The sequence below is a fragment of the Chiroxiphia lanceolata genome, chromosome 6 (genome assembly GCF_009829145.1).
Source record: "Chiroxiphia lanceolata isolate bChiLan1 chromosome 6, bChiLan1.pri, whole genome shotgun sequence".
Lineage (NCBI taxonomy): Eukaryota > Metazoa > Chordata > Aves > Passeriformes > Pipridae > Chiroxiphia > Chiroxiphia lanceolata.
The window spans coordinates 21,882,552-21,905,767 of NC_045642.1; the positions used below are offsets into that span (position 1 = coordinate 21,882,552).

Consider the following 23,216-nt stretch of genomic DNA (forward strand, 5'->3'; position numbering starts at 1 on the left):
ATGTATGGTATCTGACAAGTTCATGCCAAACACCAAATAGGTGCACAGAAAATATGAAGTCACCTGAATTCCAAAAGGCTCATTTCTTCTACGTTTGAAAGCAATGTGTGAAGGAAAACTCAGGGTAAAAAGTGTGGCAACATTATATTATAACTAATACTGAGCTGAATTTGAGATATTGTAATATTTGCAGTTTCTCTTGCGTACCATATCTCATCAGTTATGTATATAATAATTCTTTGATCACTCCCATCTTGTTTTCCCCAAACAGCGATTTCCTATGTCAAGGATACATTATCACTTGCTTTCATTAGCTTTTTGTGACCCAGTGGATTTATTAATTAGCTGTAATTAAATTACTCTATTGTCAGCTTCTTGTCTCTGCTGTTTTCTACGTATAGAAGAAAGATTAGCTTCAGTATCTAGAAAAGCAATAAACAATTATTTAAAACTTAACTGGAGGGGTCTAATAGTTTCTTACCATCAGAATTTCCATTAGGGCACAGCTGTTAAAAATATATTCTTCCTCACATTTATGGAATATAAAAATAGAAATAGAAACATATTGAATCTTACTGAAAAAATATATTAATAGAATTTATAGGAAATAGAATATAAAAGTAAAAAAGTGTTATTTTTTAAAACAGGAAAAAAAAGCTTTATACATACACCTACACCACTGATATATTATTCATCTTCCATAACAAATGAGAATAATCAGGGGACAAAAATAAACACACGAGAGAAAAATGCATCAGACACATTCACAGTCACAAATTATACCACAGCTTAATTTACTATTATATAAAGGAAAGCTAAAAAGACTACAGCTCTTCTGAAACTTAATCATCAGGATCATTTGAAAACTTCCCTGTAGAAAGTGATTTTCCTCCTGTGTTGCACGAAGACCAGAATTTGGCCTAATTGTACCATTAAAACTATGAAAGCCACTCTGTCAAAGGAGAACAGGAGGTACATTTCGTCTTACAAATTACTATTACAAATTATAAATTACTGAATTTTGAATGAACCTCAAATATTTTGGCTGCCTTCAGTAGTTTATCCTTCACAAGGATGACATGAACTATCACTGGCAGCAGTAGACAAATGGATCAGATGGCATTCCAGTCTGCAAGCTAGATGACATACTTTCTCCTTTGTACAAGACAGTGAATATCATTCAGTAATTACAGAAATAACTACCACTTTGTATTAAAGTGTTAAGGTATTTCTTCAGTGAAAAGTTTTCTTAATCTGTCCTGCCTTTTTGAACATATCATGGAATCAATTAGCACCTAATAATAATCCAGCTTTACCAGTAGTTAGTTGAGGTATTTCAACAACAACACAGAGTTCATACTCACATATGCACTGCGTACGATGGTAACTATCACCATTGAGTTCCTCTTCTGCTTTCAAACACAATTCAGGGAAATGGGTGACAGAAGAGATACTGATAACAAAGGAATTCTGACTACTGAGATTCAGTTTCTAATTCAGCCATATATTTGAAATGGGTCATCAAGGGTGGTAATGGGCATTGTGCTTAAAAAAGTATTGAACATAAGCGTTTTATCTTTTGGCCTGTGTTTCTATCTCTAAAGTGGCAACAGTAATTCATCATATACTTTATATTTTTATCTGTAAGCAATAGACAGAACTATTTATAAAATGTATATAACAGTGATAACAACCTGATACTGACGTTTTCATAATAAAAGTAATAACAACAGTTACCAATAATCTTTTTACAGTTAAACAAGTATTACATAATAATTGCAACTGAGGAACTGCCTGGAATGTAAATACAATTACACATATGAGTAATTAGTGAAATATTTTTGTTCTGTATTTGGGAATCTCTAACAGAATCTCTGAGGTTGGAAGGGACCTGTGAGGCCATCTACTGCAATGTTTCAAAGACATCCATGTTTTACAGATGTGCTAAAGTGAGCATTAGTTTGCTTGTTTCTCATACTGACCCTAACATCTCAGAATCCTATTTCCTGAACACATTCCTACAATACAATGGCCACTGAAGAAAAGACTGATCTTTCATCTACTAGCAACACAATATTTTCTTGTTAAAACACCACATGTTATTGTATTTCAAAAACCTGTTGGTGTCTCAAAACTTTAAATGCATTTTTTGACCCTTTAATTTCAAATTCAGATTGGGTTCTGCTTTGTGTTAGTTTGACAGTGCACGTATCACTACATTGCATTTTCTCCTTAAAAAATACTATTTCTCAATCTGATGTGATTTCTCTGTTTCCACAGCAAAGACTAAATGGTTCAGAAAGGACAAATTCTCTCATCTGTTGCCATGTTGTATTTAAATAAGACCTTATTTTCACAATCCTTCTCATCCCTCACAGAAATATCAAGGTCAAATTATTTCACATTACAAACGTGAAAAATTAGGAAAAAATCCATTGCATTATCCTATCCTGATGAGTGGTGACTGACACTGAATTATATGGATTTGCTTTGCTCTTGTATAATGTTATGAAAAAAAATGTATTCTGCAAACTCATATCCAGAATTTCCTAAATTATGTAAATTTTCAATACCTCATTCAGAACAATTTTCTTGTTTTATGATGATAGATAGTTTTATGATGATAGATTAGATCAAAGTACCATATTGTAGGAGTCTTTGGTTGGATTTACACTTGAGATTTTATGGAACTCGATTTTTCTTACTAAGCCCATAAATCATACAATTTTTTGGTGTAGTCATAGTTGCAGGATGTGGTATAAAACAGGCACACCTATTTCTCTTACTTATTACCTGGGGAAAAAAACAGATTAAAATATTTCCTATATTCCAATTCTGAAAGGGACTTCTAGTACCCTCAGTGAAGTAAATTGACTCAGCATTCAACTATAGAATTTTAAAAAATGCTTTAAATTAAGATTATTGTTTTCATTCTTAAACAACATTCATGTATCACACATAGAAAATGCTTTGAATGAATGAACCACTGTACAGTGTTTACAGCCATGTAAAAGGGATTGATTAATTAAAGAGAGATTGATAAACTATTTCTTTACCTCTGTGTGGGGTATAGGACACACTTAAAGCACTTTTTAAAAAGATATTTTCTTATTCTGTTATTGCTTTCAACTACCTGATTTATTTTGAGGGTGTATTTCTCCATTCTTAATGATAATTTCATTTCCCTTCTCTATAAAATCTTCACTATTTCTCCATTCCTAAAAAACCAAAAAAGTACTGTCAACACAATGGTAAATAACTTTCCCTGCCATGAGCCACCCTTTGATGGAATCAGTAACACCTGTGCAGGATGAACACCACAAAAATGCACGCTGCAAGCAAATCAGAATAGGAATGTTTCATACCTGTCTCACACAACTGTAAAAGATTACATGTATTGCAAAGCAAAATGAAAATACTTTTATTTAATTATGGGATGCCCAGGATGCATTTGCTTCCAAAAGACATCAGCAGCAGGAACGCCTCCCCCTCATCCTTGTAAGGGAAGCGGCATGGTCCAAAAAAAGTGGGAAGGAGCACCATCAGCTGATTCAGTGTGTCTTCTCTCAGGCACAAAAGGTTTCCTGAGAGGAAACCCTTCTCACTTCGTGTTCAAATCTGTCCCTTCACCTCCCAAATGTAACAGAAACAGCTTGAGACACGGTAGCTTTGAGATAGACTGGGAAACAGGACAGTGCAGCAGAAATTTTTACTGGTTGTAAAGCTTTTTTTGGCACAAAATTTCAATGTAAAGACTACTCATATTTTAAGCCTTTGTGTAAACATTCCTAACTTTAACTTTGCATTATACTGATCTAAGTCATTTTTAGCTGGCTTAAACTAAATCAAGATATGACACATTCTGGAACATAAATGTCTACACTGGGGCTTACACTGGAAGAACTGAAGCTATGAGTCATTACAGGGTTTCAGTACAGATCTATGTCTGGACTTAAGTTATCTTAATACACCCTGTGACAGATGCTATTCACTTAAGAAGGTCGATATAGAATTCCCTTACCACAGAAAGGGAAAGTAACTTCTGCACACAGTGAATAGACTTATTATAATTACTATTTACATGTGCAGAAAATGAAACTATTTTCCACACTGTGATCCGCAAATTCCAATGATTTAATTTATCAAGACAGGACAATATTTAGCTTTAATCAGAAAAGTAAAGGTCATTAAACCAGAAAGATTTCATATTTATGCTGTTTTAAAAATTAAACTTAATATTTATTCATTAGCAATTGAACAATTTAAGTCATGGAATTTATTCTTATACACTTAGAATTCATAGACATCTCAAAACCTTAGTCCATACTTAATTCATATAAAAAAAGAACCATACTATTCTCATTAATATATGGATATGGATAAATACTATTGAAATAAATAACATCCTACAATCAGACTAGCCTGAGTCTATGGAATTGCTATTATATTTTACAAATGTCTTAGAAACAGAATTTGAGCCTCATAGTAAGATAATATTGTAAAAAGCATCTTACTATCCTTCCCTTCGTGTTTGCTCAGAATTAAAGATAAGCTGATACACATTCTGCAATTTATGAATATGACAGGTTCCTATCCCTGAGAAAGTCAAAAGAAATCATGCCATCATTATAACTTAAATATGACTGAAATTAAAAATGAAATAAGCAAGCAAAGAGAAAAACACCTGAAAAAACCTGTAATCTAAACTTTTATAGAAATATATATTTTTTACTGTCCTTTGCAGGTTTACAGATTTATTTCTTGATATTTTCTAGTAAGATCAATCCATATTTACTAGAAATAGCATACATCAAGTAAATATCAGTCTAAACCTCAGTGTCCTCAAAAACTTTCGATCCAAACAGAGATCTCTAACTGGATAGAGCCAACACATCTTCTATATGGGCCTTTCACAGACAGCAGTATACAGAAAGTTGCCACGTGGTCCTGCTTATATTCAGAATGGTTTGATTTATTTCATTATATGCGGTTCAGAGTGCCGTATCAAGGTACTTCTTCCAAATACTGCCATAGGTCATTTCACCCTCCAGAGACTAATTTCAATTAAAAGACATTTTTCACATCATAAAATAACAGCAAACATTTTTGGTGAAAGACCCGAGATTTTTTTTAGTAGCAGTTATATATTTCAGCAATAAGGCATCCCTCTAGGCTACATATTAAGGTAAATGGGAGACAAAAGCTTGGCTTTTTTCCTGAGAACCTACTGATTTACTTTTTCTTCCATCTCTTCCTAGATCCATCTATGAACAGAACCTCCCCCCTAAGTATGTGAAAACACACATATGACCTCTTTTTACAAATTAAAAAGAAAAAATAAAGTTACCAGACCAACAAAAATAAAGCAAAAATTAGCACACAAACCATAACAACCACAACAATAGTTTCATATAGAAGAAATGTAAATTTTCATCATTCCTTTTTCCTTGACTTCCTCCATGTGTGAATTATTATTTAAGTAATTTTTCTAATAGTCATAAATTATGACCTGTTATTATGACACAGATGAACTGAGGTGTGATGGTTTCAGCCGGGATAGAGTTTTCACAGCAGCTAGTAAGGGGTTGTATTTGCATTTTTTCTGGAAACGGTGTTGATAGCACAAAGACATTTTCATTACTACTGAGCAGCACTTACACAAAATCAAGGGCTTTGCTGCTCCTCACCCCACCCCACTCCAGCAGGAAGGAGGCTGGGAGAGGACACAACCAGGACAGCTGACCTCAACTGACCAAAGGGACATTCCATACCACATGGCATCATGCTCAGTATATAAATCTGAGGGTAGAAGAAGGAAGAGGCAAGGGAGAAACACGATCAGAGTGAGGGCATTTGTCTTCCCAAGTAACTTTTATGCACGATAAAATCCAGAGATGTGAATGAATTCCTTATTTTGGTTTACCTGCATGCATGGCTTTTGCTCTATCTATTAAACTGTCTTTATCTCAACCCTCTCTATTGTGATTCTCTTTCCCATGCCACCATGGAGTGGTGGGTAACTGAGTGACCAGCTTTGTGGTACTTGGTTGCTGGCTGGGGTTAAACCACAATATGAGTATGACCCTGAGATTAGCTCAGTGGGTTAGAGCCTGGTGTTAGCAATGCCAAGGTTGTGGATTTGATCCCTGTGGGGGCCATTTACTAATAGCTGGACTTGATGATTCTTGTGGGTCCCTTATGGGTCACTAACAGTTGGACTTGATGATCCTTGTGGGTCCCTTCCAACTCAGAATATTCTGTGAATCTGTGAGGATTACAAATAACTGCCCTTGGAAAAATGAACCTGAGAAAAATATCATCAATCCCTGCAGCAGTCAGCAGCAAATGAACACACATTGACCAATGAGTGGAATAATGGTTTTGTTGACAATCGGAGATTCAACTTTTGCAACTAAGTGGATAGAGAGATAAGAGAGAGAGTTACAATAAAAAATCATCTCCCTATCACCTCTGTGTGCTGCTTTATATGATCACCCCCCATCATGTCCAGATGGCCAGAGATCAAGGATGGTATGTCACTTCTGATCACAGTAGTTTCTTTGACCTTCTGTCCACAGATAATATGAAAATACTCCATTCATCAGAAAAATACTTCTACTTTGTAAAATGCTATAATAGCTTATTGTAATAATAGTCACCCTTCTTGCCCTCTTAATTAAATTCAGAAGAAGTCAGCAAATCCGCAGTGGTTTTATGGTCAAAATTTGTACTTGTAAATATTGAAAGGTCTCATGAGTATTATATAATCACTGATATGCCAGTAGCACATGACTTTTCTAACTGCATACATTGCATAAGAAGGAAAACAAAAGAAGAATAAATCACTATCTGAGATGGATGCAAGGAAACAAAAATGAGAAAATATTATAAATACATCCAGAGTCTAGATGGAATAGAAGTCAAAGATATACTTTTTCCTGTGTAAGTAAACTTGAATTAACCTTAAAGTTAACCTTGGTAGGATATTAGAAATTTTATGAACTGTGTTAAAACATAGCAATTCTGAAAGCAGCCAATTTTATTATTTTTTATAACAGTCAATCAATAATGCAGTGACATGATCTTATATCACTGGAGTATTGAAAAAACCTGTGTGGAGATGTGTTTACAACCACAGAAAGCAAGACAGCCCTGTAGGGGGATAAAAATTTTAACTATACATTGCTTCTTTGCACAGAGTCCATTAATCAGGCATGTAGATGGCAGGGATATTCAATGGTGAAGCGGCTGGGCTGTGCAGTCTGGATATCCATACAGGGAGCATCATTATCTTTTGATACCAAGAAAGATTATTATCTCCTCTTAATTCAGACTTTTTAGGAATTTAAGTAGATTCAGCTGGAAAACAATAACTTTTTTTCATGATAATTACTATGATTTCTGATTTGAACATAGCAAAAGCCAAGGTCTCAGAGAAAAAAAAAAGGCAAAAAAAGGAGGATCAAAAATTTTTATATAATCTATTACCACAGATATATGTATATATACATATTTGATTATAGATGAATAAATATTAAAGTTACCCAAAAACAGTGGGAGTAATGCTCTCAAGAGCTGCAGCTCTGCGAGTTTTCAGACAAAAATCATAAGATTAAAGTTATCCAACACGTAGATACAATGTAATGTAATACAATGCAATGTAGTTTGACTGAAGGTACATTATCCATTCCTAACCTGGTAGATATTTGTAGTAAGAAAACAGTTGGGTTTTTTCCACGCATATAAAGTCTGATTATTTTATCTGTCTTCAGTGAAGCATCTGAAAATGGAGAAAATAAATAGGATGACATTTAACTGTACATCCAAGGTCTTTCACTCACTGAGTAAAAATGATTTACATTAAATATGGGAGGACTAAGGTGAAAAGTTTAATACTACCAGACAGTTGGATAACCAAGAGAACATCCCCATAATGCATCAGGTAGTATTATTCCTCTTTTAATGCAACTGCACAAAACCTAATGTGGGCTTCAGCAGATGACAATCCATGTGCAAGGAATATTAATTCAAGCTGTAGAAGATAACTGGATCATCATCAAAAGAACAGAATCCAATCTTATAGATTATAGAGCAACTGGAAAATGCTTAGCTCATTTACTCCAGAAAAATGAAGGTTAAGAGAAGGTATGATTACAGTCTGTAAATATATTGACTGGTTAAAAGTAGAAAGACACAGGAAACTTTTAATGTAAAGGACAGTGTCATAAAATCAAATGTGCATACCATGATGCATTACTTAATAAAAACAGAAGACTTCTGAACATTAAAATTGTGGGGGTTCTATAGTACACTAAGAGAAGTGGGACAACTGTCCTTTCTAATCTACAGTCAACTAAATTCAGGGAGTTTTGTTTCTTAAGACAGGTTGAAAGAAAGGAAATACATGATATGGTGGTCTCGTAGAAGAGGGAACCAGTGTCAGTAAAGTGTATTACAACTACAAAATCATAGTCTTAACTGGTTTTAAACAGAGAAGCCCTGAATATAGTTTATTCTCCCTTATTCCTCTTTAACACATTCCACTGGGGTAAACAAACACCAACCAATTGGTAACAAACTTTTCCACACACTATTGAGTACACTGATCAGTGTTTAGCATTTTAAATTCAAGCATTGATGCTGACACTGAGTCAAATATTATGGCTAGATATCTAAATGCTGAATAACTGCATGACTAAATGCATCTGTGTTCATTAAGGCTAAAGCAATGATGATCAAAATTGTTGTTTGTGCAGCAAACAAACTGCTGCTAGAATTATGGAGAATTTTAGATCTTCACAAGTTCTTCTGTTTTCATACAACATTATGGGTTATCAGCTCTGTTGCAGGACTTGTTTTGAGAGATCAGACATGATGACTGGAACTGAATCAGAGATTGAGACGTGAATCTATGTGTCTGAAATTACAGTCACACACTTTTGCTATATTTTCTTTGTTGGTTTTTTTGATATGAAGATAATGAGCAGAATTTACCTCACTTTGATTCATTGCTTTTACGTACCTAGAAACATTGCTAAAAAATTACACAAAGACAAAGAAGCATAACAAGTGCATCTCCAGTGTCACACTGAAACACTTTGGCTAGATCTAACCCATTATCTATTTATTGCACATATCCTTATGTATCAGAGAATGACTCACAGAGCTAAAATAATAATTTTAAAAATATCTGAATTTCATGCTGGATTGACAGCCCTGGAGACTTAAATTTTCTCCTCATCCACAGTGCAGAAACAGTGTAAGTAGCTGTATTACTAGCTGTTTCTCATATCCACCCACTCGGAGAGACTATTGTTAAAGGTAAAATATTTCTTAATTTTACACGATAATGCCTACAGCCTTGAGCCATCTGTTGCCTCTTTTAAAGGGTTGATAGGCACCTGCATTTCAAACCGACTTTCAAAAAAATTAAGAACAACTTGAATCCATGGAAAGAGGAAAGACAAGTCCTTGTTGTACTGGTGAGGCACCTCAGATTCTAGGATCTTAAATTAGCAGTCGTAGCTAAAAAGAAATTCTATGTCTCTTAAATATAACAACAAAACAAAGTCATTAAAATAATTGCTCTTAAATACATAATACTCGAAACTTGGGGGAAAACCTAAGATTTTTGAAAACATATTATAATAAAAGAAACTGATTATATAAATTTTATAACTGTGTGGAAGAACACTTAAAAACCAGAATATAAATTTTATCAGTGTTGGTTCAACTAACAAATCACCTAGATTGATTTTTTAACACTTTGGCAGTTTCTTCCTCACTGTTAAGTGAATAAGACACTGTGGATAAAAACTTTATGGAGGATTTCAGTGAGATCAAAAGGAGCATAAGAAAATAACAGTGAAAGCAACTGCAATCCCAACTTCAATCACCTAATGCAATAAAAAATCACAAGTTTCCTGTAATTTTAACAATACATACTGAAGCTTCCACTCTCTTGCAAGAATGTTCAAGTCCAAGTATCATTCAGTTAGGTAAATGACTTGGTATCACTCTCTTAAAACTGTGGACATAAAAATATTTTGAAGAAAAATATCTGTATCTCAAAACCAGGAATTGCATAACTAGTAAAATTTATGTAGAGAAAATGCTGCCGTATTTATCTATTTTAAGATTAAACTTAGATTAATAGAATAGAATATATAGATATGGATAGATAGATGCAAAGATAAATGTTATTACCTTTCTGTAAAAAAGTCTAATTAAAATTCTGACATCTCCTGTGGTAAATGCAAAATGATTTAATTATAATCCAAATGATCTAAATTGAATAGTTTCTGTTTCAAAGACTCACCTGCATAGTGCTAAGAAGCTCAGTAAATTCAATTATCAGTAATGTACAGCTGTCATGCTTCCTTTCTGAACCACACTTTTTATAATAAAGTTCTCAGATTATTTTCCTGTAGGGCATTATTAATATCATATATCATACAAAAGAAGAGCTTAGAATGATTTTAAAGATCTACTTACCTTTTAACATGTTTTTAGACATTTAGTCTCAAAACAAACATTAATGGAAATATGATGTCTTAAGTAGATTCAAAACAAAAGAACTTATGATAAAAAGTAGAAACATGCAATAATTACTAAAAAGCAAACACTGCCAACAGACATATGAATGCCAACAATCCAGCAGAATTTTCCTACAAAAAAAAAAATTGAATCTATAATGATTTTCTGGGAAGAGTTCACATTTTTATAATGACCACTGTAAACAAACAGGATTCATTTAATATTAAAGTACTTTATCAATCTAAATTTATATGAGACTTTAAGATAGGTTCATATTCTTCATAAAAAAAAAAAATTCAGTCTTCCTATAGTAATTATGTCCATATAAGCTCATGTTCATAGGCCTACAGAAATATGGTTTCATGTGTAAAAGTTTGCATTACACTGACAGACAAGCCTGTAAGATCTTGGTCACTTCTAATGGCTGAAAAACATAAGCAGCTTCTCTTTTCACAATGGCAGAGACTCTGAAGTAGAAGTGAAAAAGACATGGGAATGGAATATTATTAACTCACCAAATACTGCCTTATGTTTTTATTTAAAGTTGCACTTTGACACAGCAAAACTTGAGTCAATATTATATGTTGATACATAGCTTGGTAAGGTTAGACAAGGTCTGACAACTCAGTGGTACCTGTTTGGCACCTCCAAATTGTATGTTGGAAGTGCAACATAATTGCTTTTAGATTCCAGAAGCCAAGCACAGCTCACTGCCTGCTTTGTGACAGCACTCAAAAAAGTATCAACAGGAATGAACAAATTTTGCACTGTGATTTGTCTTCTGATGTCTCTTCCCCAACTACTTGAAACAGCCCATAGTGTCCTATGCATTATAGCAAGAAGTTGAGGTGCCTGAGAAAAGGCTGATGGAATGAATATTTAATAGACCAGTATCTGGAATTAAATCTGGAATTTCTTTTAATGCATTAATGGCATAGGAAGCGCTGAGACTCCAGCAGTGTCCTACCTTCCTGAGTTCTGAATAGTGTGCTGGAGGGATATTACCGGTAAAACATTGCAAAGAAGGTAAGGACAAGGAGTTACCACTTGGAAATACCATACTTGAGGCTGTCTGTTATCCATACCTGGGACAGTTAAGATAGTTTCTGGTTTTCCACACCTTTTTTGTTTGTTTGTTTGTTTTTCTGGTGGGGGTGATGTTAACTGTTAGCAATGGAAGGGCTGATCCTCCAATGAAGAATGTATAAGATATATGACTAATTATGATTAAGAAACTTACTGGGCAAATGAGACAGAAACATGTCAACAGAGTTACTTCAGTCAGAAATGCTGAATACTGCTTTTGGCCACAGAACTACGACAATATTCAGGTCCCAGTCCAAACTCACAGTTCAGGGAAAGGAGTAAAAGGAGAGGGAAAACAGGGAAACTTCATCTGAAACATGATCTTAATGTTTACTGTCCTTATTATTGTGACATGTTCTCAACAATAACCAAATAACCACAGATCTCTAGGGTCAAAGTATATGAGGCAGTCTTCTATCATAGCCTCAATGTTTGGTTCATAAATGATATGAACCCAGTAAGGAAGAGCACCACCTACTGAATCACATATGCCACTAATAAGTAAATTTTAGTTCTCTTTAAAGTTTCACCATCCAATGGGGTTTGTGGGTTTTTTTACAAGCTATTAATACACAATTTATTCTGTTCCAAAACAGACATGAAAGTTGATTTGGTTCAGGTCAGATAATTAAGACCACATAATTTTCTTTATAACCCTTTTACTTCTTCCTTGTGTCCTAATTCTTCCTGCATTCGGTTAACCATTCTTTCATGGATGAAAATTCAGATACCATGGATACTGGTATAACTGTTATTGAGTTTTAAAAGTTGATATGATAACTTTAAACTTTTCAGAAATATGCGTCTGAAGTATAAGTCTAGCGACTGGGCTTGTCCAGCCATGAGTTTATAACAGAGGGGTAAAACTCAGACTTGCAAGCAAAATTATCAACATATTAAAAGGAAAGACAAGGGAAACTGGAGATATCTACAGCATATTCCACTTTCACAACTCTTCAGTTGAATAAGCCGTGGAAATGAAGCATAACAAAGACATTTTTTATGTTTTTCCTCTCTTTTTTTTCTTTTTTTTCTTTTTTTTTTTTTTTGGTAGAAAGTAGAGCAATGTCACTGAGGCCCTTGTTTCTTCTTTGTATATCTTTGGATCAGTCCTCTATGAAACTGGTGACTAAGTACATTGTTAATGCAGTGTTCATGAAGAGTACTCACTACTGTATGTTTAGGGACTCATGGAGTCCTGGCAGTTGTTTGTTACAAGCTTAGGGGAAAATATTTCTGGATAGATTCTAGAAGTAGAGCTAAAGCATTTTTTTAATTATTTTTTTTCTCATGCATACACATTAGAGTCAGCACATTAGAAGGAAGAAGTTTACACTGTGACAAGCAGGTCATGGCTGGATGAGAGCCTGAAGAGTTTTTCATCCTCCTAATAAACTCTGTTGTTAATTTCCCAATCATCTGTCTTCTTCAACCACTTATTTCTGTTCCTGGTACTGTTTCAAAGTTGAGAAGGAAGGGTATGATAAGAAATTTTGAAGAAACATTCAATTAATGAGATGTATAGTGTTGAAAACGAAAGACAAGGAAAAGTGATCCATTTGGCAACCTTTTCATTCATCTGTTTTGGTACTCCAGAAATCAGAAGGCAAATATACAAAACAGAAGTCTTGTGTTTCATCCTTGTCGACCCTACTGCAAACCTCCATTTATAAATGTATCAATTAATTTTTACTCTAACCTAAGTTTTTCTATGTTACTTTCCTCTAACTCCTGAAGAATTTAAAATATTTATGGAATCTTTCCTCTAAAAATCAGGTTAGCTCTTGGGACAAAAGTTCGTCTCTTTTCTTGGTCAAATGAGTAGCAGAATGTACATCTAAAAAAAAGATATGCATATCATCTTTGAACAAGCAGGATTATGTATGAAATAAATATAAAAATAAAATCACCATTATTGATTTAAAATGCAGTTAAGCAAAGCACTTGCTGAAAAGTCTCAGGACTGAGCATCTAGAGACTGAAGAGGAAATTTTAGGCCCCCTTAATTCAAAAGTAACACCAGTATTGACTTAATGGAACAAAGATCGCTTCAGGTTTGAGCTGCACATCAGCACCTAAAATAAAAAGATCTCTATTTCTCTCTGGAGGGATTCAGTTTTCTGCCACTGCCCTAGTATTGACAGAAAGCAGGTGTATAACATTGGCTAGGACTTTTTAGAAACCCACTAGGTTACAGGAAAGAGCTGTGACAAATTACACAGCCTTCAGCTATGCAAGACGTAAAAGGTAAAACTGCAGAGGTAAAATAGAGGAGAAAAGTACTGTCAAGCAGCTTGAGGATTCAAGAAAAAAAAACATGGATGTGATAAAAGGTATAAAAATTCTATGGGGAAAACCAGAGCTGGAACATGGCAATACAGGAATATCATAGATCACCCGGTTCCAAAGAGCAGTAGCAGCCGACCCTTTTTCATCCTCAAGTGTCTCATCAAGAGTGATGAAGTATATTAGTGGTTAGCCTAGTTTATCCCTAGTTCTAGTTAATTCCTTCATGTCTCAGTCACTAAATTACTGCTTTTTACCTTTAAATGGAGCATATCCTGGTTGCTGTCTCTTTGTGTGTAGCGTAAGTCATCCAGATTGGTCCAGAGAGTGTGACACTGTCTCGAGAGGACCTTTTCCTGCTCTCTTGTCACAAATTATACTAGTCTCTTCATGGCATGTCTCATGTGGCAAACATTTTAATCATTCATAACACCATAACTGCATTCCAATTTTTTACAGCAACCGCACAGTATTTGATGAAAATTTTAGCATAATTTTTGCATATTAATTAAATTAAGTTGTATAAATATCTAAATAAACTATGAATTTCACTGTTTGAGCCAACAGCAGCTCAATGGTGCCACACTAAATGTACAAGAATAACAATGTAAAAATCTAAGACTTTGCCTACTACTCCTTTGTTGCTTTTTTTTTTTTGGCTTGAATTACTAGAGAAACACTGTAGGAAAGGAGGAACAAAGATGGATGTTTGCCTTTACCCTAAAGCATATAATTGAAAAATAATTTTAAAAAGTGTGATTCTCTGTATTTTGCATGCTGTTCTTCACTTTCACTGAAACTAACAAAAGACATAATGAAAACTCAAATATAAATCACTTATTTGGACAAAGCACATATTTAAATGGTCACTAATTCTCTTCAACTGTCAGAAGACAAAAGCTTAAAATTTTCTTATGTATAATACCTTTTAAACTGTGAGAATGTCATCATGCTCTTTAAAGGGCAGAAGAGAAAGGGCTGGTGAGAAGCACATAACTCCAGTGCTATATCCCAGTACTGAAATGGATTGCTGCCAACTGTAAACATACTTAATTCATGTATTATAAGAGAAGATGAAGGCCAGTTGTTAGATACATTATAGGGTACCATGCAAATGTTGGCAGCATTTTATAGTGCTGTCATATTCAGAAAAGCGATAACAGAAAATATGACATTTAATACAATTGCTCCCTTCCTATCTTCAGAGGAATATCTCAACCACTTTTAACAGTAATTTTCTGATTCTCTGAACTTTGCACAGCAAATATCATTACTGGAGAGTAAAGTGTGTTGTACCAAGCTTCCTCTCCTGAAATCATCCACACTATTGTCAGCTAAGTTATGAAAGCAGTTCTGTGAGCAGAAGAGTGGAATAGGGGCAGTGAATATGAGGAAAACATTATCTGATAACTCCAACTGATGAAACATTAGTAATTCTACACCACCTCGATCAGAAATAGGAACTGGACAATGATTCCTGAATTTTGAACACTCATTTAAAACTTCAATCTAAATATATGAAACTGTTTAACAATATTTCACAGAGGTTCTATCTAACCTTAAACTACCTCCTTTTTTTTTGCCCCAGCTTCAAATTACAACCTAAATTAGCAATGCATGGGAGTGTTCACAAGGGTTTAACCAATTCTACAAATGACAGAAGTATAGCCAATTCATCAGTGTAGCTCTTGGTCACCATTTAAAACCAATACAGAGAAAAAGCAAACTGTGCTGGTTTTGGCTGGAGTAAGGTTAATTTTCTTCACAGTGGCTAGTATAGGGCTGTGTTTGGGATTTGTGCTGAACACAGGGTTAATAATATAGCGATGCTTTTGTTATTGCTGAGTGGCATTTGCACATTGCCAAGGCCTTTTCTGCTTCTCACCCCACTGCACCACAGCAAGGAGGCTGAGGGTGCATAAGAAGGTGGGAGGGGACACAGCTGGGACAGCTGACTCCAAGGGACCACAAGGATATTCCAGATCACATGGTTTCATGCTCAGCATATAAATCTGAGGAAAGAAGGAAGTGGAGGTGTGTTCGGAATGATGATATTTGTTATCCCCAGTAACCGTTCTGTGTGATGGGGCCCTGCTTTCCTGGAAAACACCTGAACCTTGGCTGAACACCTGCCTGCTCATGGGAATCAGTGAATTAATTCCTTGCTTTTCTTTGCTTATGCAGATGGCTTTTGCTTTACCTATCAAACTGTCTTTATCTCAACCCCCAAGTTTTTTCACCTTTACTTTTCCAATTCTTTCCCCTATCCACCAGGGGTGAGTGAGTGAGCAGCTGCGTGGGGCTTAGTTGCCAGCTGAGGTTAAAGCACGACACAATCAATCTAAAAACCCAAAACAACAGCAGCAACAATAAAAACCCGACCAAGAAAACCCCAAAACAAAACCAAAGAAGCACTAATGAATTGCCATTGCCTGCTGTTAATGACCATTGACCACAACTACAAGCATTCATACTTCTAAATGAATCTGCTATTTAAGGAACGCAGGGGTTTTATACTGGAGATTTCAGATTTTATTACATATAATGAGAGAAAAATCAGCAGTATCCACGATTATCTGATATACTGTCACAGAAATCACAAGTAGAATAAGTATGATAAAGTACTTAGTACTTTCACAGACCAGCACACCTCAGGATGATCTGAAAACTCCCTACAGCAATTTTTACTGAAATCAGTAATCCTGTTTTTCAGCCTATGTAAATCGTTTGTCATTTATAATTTGAAAACTGAAAATCTACTTCCTTTCTGTCAGGATCCAACTCTAATTTTGCTCTAGGAACAATAATTATGTGATTATATTTATGTACAATGGGTGGCCCAGACTGTACTCTAATGGATAGCCTCTCTTTAATAGGGAAACCAAAATACTCCATCATTCAAAGGAAGAGGTAGTCTCTTAGTTGCCTCTCTCATGTAATACTGGCAAAAAATATTCCATAAGAAAAATTCTGTACTCCATAGGGATTTTTTTTTTGTGTTGAGTGATTTAGATGTACATACTCTAGAGAAAGGGCATTTAACCATCCAAAAAAGCTTAATCCTGACATGAACTTAGAATATCAAAATTCAAGAAAATAATTTGAACTTTTCAGCAGACCAGCACTTTTTAGAATCAGGATCAAATATCCTGCTAAAGAAAACTAGAAATTTATTCATGAATGTAAACAAATGTATTCTCTGAAGAACAGTATGAGCATGTTTCTGTGACCATAAGCAACATGATATTTTCCCAATAACACAATCATTAAATTAATCCAGGATTAATTTTAATTTAATGCTTTTAACATGAGAGTTGCAGTACTTTCTCTTGGCCACATAAACACTTATACAGATTTTCTTGTCTTCCTTCCAAGGTAACGATGATCTCAATTACAACAAGCAAGACCATACCACGTATGTTTAGAATTGTGAGTTTCTTTCTTTAACTTGTATTCTCAGAAATGTGGTGCTTGTGGGCTACTCCCTTCACTCTGCAATGTGGAGTTTCATTTCAATACAAACTTGCTTCTCACACCAAATGTCTCAGCAAGCATATATGATTCAAAAGTTGATTATCATTTTAATAATCACCAGCTCTCTGTATAAATTAGTGTGCCAACAGCAGGATAAAGCAGAAGTTAGCTATACCAAAAAGTTTACTCAGTATTTTGAAATCTGTTTCATGATCCTGTTTGTGGCTCAACCATCCTTGTGTACTATCAGATAGTAATTCACTAACATTAACGCATGTAAAGATCTTACAAGCTCTAATTTTTCAGGTTGACCTTTCTCTGTCCTTTCTATGAAATAACTTTGCATACATTGTATCCTCTCTTCCATTTATGTTCTCCCTTCTTTCTTCCCTTCATATTCCCCAAATTTGTTTTTCAGTTTGAATGTAGTACCTTTTCTAGCCTTCTTTAGTGGAGCTCAAACACAGTCCCACTTGAGCACGATTTCAGTATCTCTCACAACCTGGGGAAGCTGACAGTCTAACTCTGCGCAGTAACAGACAGACAGACAATTGTCTCTTATCAAAACTGCATCTCTGGCTTAATAACCTCTCAACAAAAAACATCCCTAGGAAGAATTATTAAAACATTGTGCCTCAAAATAAGATTTAACAGCAGCAAAGTGACTTTTCTTTTCTTTCTTTTCTTTAGTGCAACTAAAATAGATAATTTCATTATTATTGAATAATAATAGTTATTGTCTCAATAGTTTTATTTTCACAAACACAACTCAACCACAAAGTACTTTCAGAAACCTGCTAAGCTTGACAAGTTGTCTTTCATATTGTTGGTTTAAAATCAATCAAATAACTTGCTAAAAAAAAATCTTTTTTGTTTTTCAATTGAATATAGTTATCAGGGAGAAAGAAAAAGGACAGCAAGCCACATACACGACACATGGAGGTTAGCAATGAATAGCATTCTTATTGGTGTCATCCAATTAAAAATATTCACTTGGAAGCAAACACCGATAAAAGGCTGCAGAACATCAACTGTGCCAAACTATTCATACATTACGTGTGACATGATACGCACCAGTTTGACATATGATTGGCAATAGAAAGGGAAAAGAAGGAAAGAGGGAAAGAAAGAAGTAACTCATTTTTGTGAAGGTCAACTATTTTAATGAAAAGACATGCAATGATGATTAGAGAAGGATTTTAAAACTATATCAGAAAAATCAATGAAGAAATGTGGTTAATAAAGACTGTTTGCCATGCTAGAAGAAAAAGCAAAACCACAAATTCTGTCTGACTTGAATTTTTTTTAATCCAGTTAACCTCAGAATTTCTCCATTCAGATAGAGTGCAAAGAAGTATTGAGACTTAAGAGGTTGAACCCCAACTCCGTTTCAATCCAAGGCAGAACTTCTACTGAGAATAATATTTCTGTCAAGTGTATTCTGGAAGACCTTAATCAAACTTTTTCTTACTTCAGAGCATTCACAGTCTGGTTTTCTTACATATAGACTAAAGATTCTCTTTTGAAGTATGTCTTGAAAAATATAACTACAGAACATTAAAATGTTTCAATGTTTCTGTAACTAGGAAGGAAGAGAGCTTAAGATCAAAATCAAATCAAGTTGCTAAAAGTCTTATTTTGTGAGTAGACACTTTAACTTCCAGATTAAATACTCTGCATGACATGAATGTACCCTTTATCTCATTATGTACCTTAATGCATGAAAACATTAGAATTGCTGGGGATGAATCATTTCTATTCAGTTGTGACATCAATTAAATTAGACTGATTGGGGCAACAGCTTCTTTGTTTGAGGTTAAAATGGTTGCAAAACATCTATTCTAAATAAAATTGGCAACACTAATACAATTAGAGACTCCTTTTATTTAATGTTTCTTTTGTGTTAATATGTAAAATCAATAAATGCAAAAGAAGGAATTGAAGTACTAATGAAAAACATATGGTATAATATTTGTCTGTGACAGAAGTGATACTTAATTAATCTCTTCTTACTCACTATTACCAGTTTAACACGTCTGTAAAATGACACAGGTTTTGATGAAAAATCATACTCTTAGAAGTGAAATAGCATAATAATTAATCTAGATCAGAAAAAGTCAATTCAGTCTGTAAATATTCAACTCAGGATCCAATCTTAACAGTGCAAATAGTTTTATAGATACCTAAACTTACACATATAATTACCTAAACACGTCGCTGTACTTAAGTATGAATGTAGACTTTTTATTTTAAAGCAAAAGGGGTTGAAGTGTACCTTTGGTCAAACAATTGCAAAAGCCTCTATGGCCGTCTATTTCTATTTTTCACCCTAACAATGTCCTTCCTACAACCTTCTTCCTCATAAGAGAAGTAACACTCCTCTTCTGTCAGTGCAAACTACTCTGTGAAAGCATATAGTGTGTTTAAACTCAAAACCACACCAACTACATTGAACTGCTTCTGACATTAACTGAATAATCTGTCCTATGGTCCAAGAGATGAGAGGACTGAGTCCTTAAAAATACAGTTTAAAGCAAGAACACTTTAAACATCGCTGTCAGTTTTTGCAGCAACCCCTTGACCATCATCTACTTGTCCTTATGATCTAATAATAACTTTTGTTGACTGTTATATACCATGTGATAACCATATACAGCAAAACAACAAAAACTGTACTAGCTTTTACAATCAAATATATATTTTACATGTTCACTTATTTATGTTATCTAAATAACAATATTTATTGATTAATAATATAATTTTACATGAAACTATTTAAAATAATTAATAATACAATTAATATTAGTTAATTAACATAATTAATATTAATTGATAAAACTTATTGATAATATTTATAGGCATTATCTTTTTATATTCATATTCACTTATATCAGTAAAGTATTTGAAACAATACTAATAGACAAAAATTACTCTTCAACTTTCTCAAAATGTCAAATAACTGAAAACAATAGGAGGGCATTAGAAAAAAATTACCTATAAAGCATGTAAAATAAACAGAAATAAAGTGAAAAAACATTGCAGATATTGCTTATTTAAACCTAATTCTTTACACATGATGGAGAATCACATAGAATCACAGAAGATACTGAGTTGGAAGGGAACCACAAAGATCATTGAGTCCAAACCTTAGCCGAGCACAGGACAGCCCCAAGAATCACACCATGTGCCTGAGAGCATTGTCTAAACATGGCTTGAACTCTGTCAGGCTTGGTGCTGTGACCATTTCCCTGGGGAGCCTGTTCCAGTGCTCAACCACCCTTTGGGTGAAGAACTTTTTCCTAACATCCAACCTAAACCTCCCCTGACACAGTTTCATGACATTCCCTCAGGTCCTATCACTGGTCACCACAGAGAAGAGATCAGTGCCTGCCCCTCCTCTTCTCTTCTACAACGAAGAAGTTGTAGACCGTAATGAGTTCTCTTCCCTCAGTCTCCTCCAGGCTGAACAGACCAAATTACCTCAATCTCCTCATATGGTTTCTCCTCCAGGCCCTTCTACCATAATTCACCATGTTACCATGTTTTCTCTGATGCATAAGGCAAGAACATCAGTTAGTTGACACCACATCAACTATTAATATTTCTTTACATAGCTCTTTCCCTTTAAAACTCTTTTGGCATTACGCAATATGTTTGATTACTAGCTGAGGGATAGAGCTCTGGAAGCGAATGTCATGTAACAAACCCTGATAGTATAAGTTCTCTATTTCAGGTACAATAAAAATAATATATTAGACATTGTGTGCAGTAAAAAAATTCATTCTTCAGGGTAACGTGTTATCCTTGTCCTGAGGTTTGGTATGCAATAATGCAGTTACCAAAGCAAGTGCACAAATGCACGTAATGATTTTCATACTGGCGCACTTGAAAAAAGTGCAATAATGCCACATGACACAACACTCAGTTTTAGTCCCACTTAAAAAACATGTATTAATTAATTACAATATATTATAAGAACAAGTAAAAATATAACATCAGTCAAGTGTAAAATCACTACAGTCAATATGCAAAAATTATTTCCAGCAGCCTTAAAAAATATCTATTATCTCATGAATATACAGTGCATACAGATATAAAATTTAGCATCATTATATACCAATGTGACATAAATCTTCAGTATATAGAGAAAATTATAATCCACAAGAGAGCTAGCCAGGAATTAGTTATAAGTCTCTTGATAAATGAAGATTAATGTCATAGAGTTAAGTTAACATGTATTATAATGATATAAAAATAACAATAGTTCTTACTGCTATGGGGTCTTTTATCTGTGGAGCTCAGAGCACTTTACAAGCACTAATTGAAAAAAAATCCCTGCGAGGTGGTTACATTTTATTTTCTGGATTCTACACATTGGAAAATGAAGGCACAGATAATTAAAAGAGCTTGCCCCAGGTCAGAGAGCAAGCCATCAACTAAACCAGAAATACAACTTTCAACTTGAAGTTTTAATTCTTCTTTAATCCTATATGCATAACATTAATATTAATGAATACTTCTAACAAAAAACAGTACTTCTGTCATTGAAATCAATAGCAATACTGCTGATTTCATTGGTGGAAGTTCAAGTGTATCACTAAACTATTCCAAAACTATACTAACATCTTAACACATAAGTGGACAATCTCCAGGTGGCCCCAGAAAATCTCTAAAGAGGGAGACTCAACCTTCTTTTCCAGTTGTCCAATCTATTCCAGTGCTCAGCGACCCTCACAGTGAAAAAAGTGTTTCTGATATTCTAAGGCCACTTTCTGTGTTCCAGTTTATGCCCATTGCCTCTGGTCTTGTCACTGTGCACCCTGAAAAGAGCATGGCTCTATCTTACTCATACCCCTCCCTTCAGGTATTTATAAACATTAGTAAGTATGCCTCCTGAGCCTTGTGCTCCAGGCTAAACAGTCCCAACTCTCTTGGCCTTGGATCATTTTAACCGTTTGTTTTTCTGGGAAAATGGATGTGTGAAAAATCTAAAACTCAAAACCAAAGCTAAGAATTTTTTCTGTTAATTACAAAGGCAGAGGATTAGACCCCAAATCTGAGGAGGAAGGAATTAGGCATAAAATACATTCTAGCAATTATTAAATGTCCAAACAATTCCAATTATCTGAATGTAATTTGGACAATATCAAAATGACTCTGACAATTTTCACTAATCATTAAATTAACACTTCCTCCAATATTTTACATGATAGCAGAACAGCTGTCTACTGAAAACTTGTTTCTGTCTTTTTGCAATGATATTTTCTCCAGATGTGTTCACTCCAAAAATGTTAGATGTTCTTGTTAAAAACATATATAAAATAAGAATATTTTCAATAATATTAAAAAAGAAGCCTTATGTGATTTTTGTTGGAGTCATCCTTTATATATCTTGAGAAACAAAACTAATTATTCATACAACCCAGCTGCTGTCTTGAAGCACACTCATTAATATACCAGTAAACATGGGGTACTTCTGATTATTTTCCTGAATAAAATATTTTAAAAGTAATTAAGAGGAAAAACTATCAAAATGTCTTACAGGAAAGGATGATTGTAGCATTAAGGAAATTCAGGAGACAGGGGAGGCAAAAGCACCTCTATCTACAGAATATTTTCCAATGGTATAATATTGCATTATTTCCTCTTGATTATTCCAATCAGTTCTGATTATTTCAACCCCTATATGTCAAGCATCAGCAATGCAGAGTATAACTGGAATAGCACACAGCTAAAAGCAGGAGACAGGACCAAAGAAACCCACCAACCTATTTCTTTGCTACAAGGAAAAGCATTTACTCTACTGGAAAACAGAGAAGCGCCTGTAAACAGAT

At 34.4% G+C, this 23,216-nt stretch overlaps 1 protein-coding gene across 5 annotated transcripts in view; it reads right to left on the reverse strand.

Moving 5' to 3' along the window:
- The window catches only part of LRRC4C (leucine rich repeat containing 4C), a 497,868-nt gene that overhangs the window by 210,095 nt on the left and 264,557 nt on the right, over positions 1–23,216 (reverse strand). Inside the window, exon 1 of one of the 5 annotated variants that reach the window (XM_032690510.1) lies at positions 3,134–3,218. The exons of the other annotated variants lie outside the window; for them this stretch is intronic. The gene's annotated coding sequence lies outside the window, so the exon portion shown is untranslated. Of the gene's footprint in view, positions 1–3,133; positions 3,219–23,216 lie in introns of those variants that run through there. 5 annotated transcript variants of the gene reach the window in all.